Below are 2,876 nucleotides of genomic sequence, written 5' to 3'. Positions count from 1 at the left end.
AAAAAAAAATAAAAATAAAAAATCAGTAAACTTTTGTATTTTTTCCCAATGGTCTTGTTCCGTATAAATGTTTCTGTGGCTGCATCACTGGTCTCTATTTATTCACTGGTTGCTGATTGTCCGTTGGTAGTACGGGGTTGAAGTGAAGCCACCGGCCGCCATATTGGTTCTCCCTAGTTAGACCGGTCGTGATGTAAACAATCTATGCGCTACAGCATCGAAAAACGATGATTTTTCCCATTTATAGTCAGACTTAAGACTTTTAAAACAAAGATAAATTCATCACTTTGACACAGACTGGCTGTTTCATAGAATCAGTAGATTACTTTAACTACATCACATTGCATAGTTATTATGAAGTCAATGAAGTCTATAAATCATCTAATAAAAAATATTATACAAATCCATCACAATAAAATTAATGCGTTGATGGAGCAGAATAATACAGATGAGCCAAAAGTGCTAAATTGATGATATACATGTAATATACATGGGTTTATTACATCGTTATGGTAATTACATCCTACATGTAATGTCAGGATTTTACATCAAGACTGAATTACAAGTACAGTACAATGTGTTTCCCTATTTGCAAATTATTCATGCATGATTCCATATACTTTTTATGCTGCGTCTGTGCATTAGCCTTTAATAATGTTTCAGTTGCTTTTTTTCGGTCAATATAACATGCAGTATATTTCAGCTCATGACTTTTTCAACTGGGAAATACAACAAACTCTACAAAAACGACAGCATCATCCACTCTAATAAAGAATTACTACATTGACAGTTTACAGAGAATTAGTTTCTATTTCCTGTCCTTTCTAATTTCTGACCATAGACCCAATGTCAATGGCTAACTCTTCCAGTCAGTCCCAGATAGCCAGACTAATGTTAGTCTACAGACTTTACTATAGGATCCATCAGCGTATAGATGGATTTATTGGCCGGCAAACTGCTTGTTTTTGCATTCAAATGCGAAACCCCTGATCTCTATTTATTCACTGGATTGCTGATTGGCCGAAAAAAAGTGAAGCCACCATCCGCCATATTGGTACTCCCCACTCCATGGAGTACAAATGCCTCCCTCTGTAGCATTTGGCTGCAAAAACCAGCATTTTGCCAGCTGTGGGAAGACGTTCCACAGGTCATTTCCCAGTCAGTGTCAGTGTGTGCATATGTACTGGTATGTATAGTTTTTTCTAATGATCAGATTCTTGTTGTAACTAAATATAAACAAAATATGAACTTCATGTTGCCTGATATTTTACCAATTGATGTGATTTTGCTAGTGTAGAAACTGAAGCTCTGTGGGGTTATTAAATTGGTTGATTGATTTAGCTCTATTATATATCTGTCAGATTTGAAGGCTATTGCACAGATACAGTGTAAAGATATATGGAATCATTCATGCACAATTTGTAAATCAGAAAATACTTTAAGATTAAGAGACGTGCTTGTAATTCAGCCTTCATGTTAAATCTTAAGATTATATTTAAGATGTAATTACCATAACAATGTCATAAATCCATGTATATTACATGTAAATCATCAATTTTAGCACTTTTGGCTCATCTGTATTACTTTGCTCCATTAAGACATACATTTTATTGTGATGTATTAGTATAATATTTTATATACTACACAAATATGCTTTTACTACGCATCTCCGTGGAACTAGGGAGTACCAATATGGCGGCGGGTGGCTTCACTTTTTTCGGGCTATCAGCAATCCAGTGAATAAATAGAGATCAGTGGGCTGCATACGGCTGTATGGTTATCAAACCACATTTCCCATGAGCCTTTTAGCCGCTGACATCATCAAACAGGAAGTAAACACGGAGGAATACGTCATCAAGCGGTTTCTCAGAGCCATGACAGATCGCACAGGTTGCTTTTTTTCTCCTTTATTCATTAATATGTTCTGCTAATGGAGTCTGATGCTAGCTAATGGTGTTGTCTGATGATGTTAGCTGTAGCTTTAGCATGATGCTAAGCTTTGTTGTTTGGTTGGTTCCTGCTCGCTGTGACTAACCAGCTGTCATGTCGTGTTTTTTTCCACACCGCTGACACCCACCGTGGCTCTCTGTGACAATTCTTCTCTACTAACAGAGCCTGGAGGCTTTAATGGCGTTTATTAGAAAAACCGTCGGATGTAGCGGCTCAAGATCAAAGAACATCAAAGAAAAACCAGCAGCTGCTGAGTGTTTCCATATGGAGGCATAAAAAGGGTTAAATAGGAAGTTAAAGCAAAGATAGCATCGGTTTCCTACTTGCCTATTATATTACTGAACAAATGGTTCATTCCCTGCTCAGGAATCATCATGGAGAATAAAATAGAGTAGAATAGAATCTGTGTATGTCTGACACCAGGGGGCTCTGCCTGAAAATACTAGAATGCAAACAGTTAAAGTTGTTAAATGACTGAGTTAATTTGAGCTAAATAATCTCTGCATCCATCTCTTAATCCCAGAATTAGAAATAATCCCTCACTTTCAGAATGTTTCTAAATGTCTCCAGTCTGCTGCTTCCCATCCTCAGTCACAGTGAGATGCAAAGGATTTTCTTTGCTTGATGTGGTGTGTGAACAGGGGCGGATTTAGGATATTTGGGCCCCTAGGCAAAGACAGGCAGGGGGCCCCCCTGAACCGAGAACACAAAAAGCAGACCCATTATAGAGATAGAGAAATGTTAATAGAATAGACATCCATTATCTGTTCTAGGTTGTGTCCCTCTCTTCTTGTCCCTTTTCTTCTTGTTTTCCTCTCTATGTTTTGTACTCAGCTGACTTTTCATGCTGTCTCTAAAGCAGTGGTTCCCAAAGTGTGGGGCGCGCCCCCTCAAGGGGGCGCAATGCCATTGCAGAGGGGGCGCGG

General features: G+C 38.4%; 1 protein-coding gene across 1 annotated transcript in view; it reads left to right on the top strand.

Annotated features, from left to right (window-relative positions):
• Positions 1-1,836: 1,836 nt before the first annotated feature.
• Positions 1,837-2,876, top strand: part of snx19 (sorting nexin 19) — a gene marked incomplete at its 3' end in the record, with an annotated part of 59,011 nt that continues 57,971 nt past the window's right edge. The window contains exon 1 of the mRNA XM_015402917.1: positions 1,837-1,890. The remainder of the gene's footprint in view (positions 1,891-2,876) is intronic.

Source organism: Cyprinodon variegatus, unplaced genomic scaffold (assembly GCF_000732505.1).
Source record: "Cyprinodon variegatus isolate N-32 unplaced genomic scaffold, C_variegatus-1.0 Scaffold1409, whole genome shotgun sequence".
NCBI lineage: Eukaryota > Metazoa > Chordata > Actinopteri > Cyprinodontiformes > Cyprinodontidae > Cyprinodon > Cyprinodon variegatus.
The sequence above is the reverse complement of the archived record's forward strand: the minus strand, read 5'-3'. Positions and strand labels throughout refer to the sequence as shown.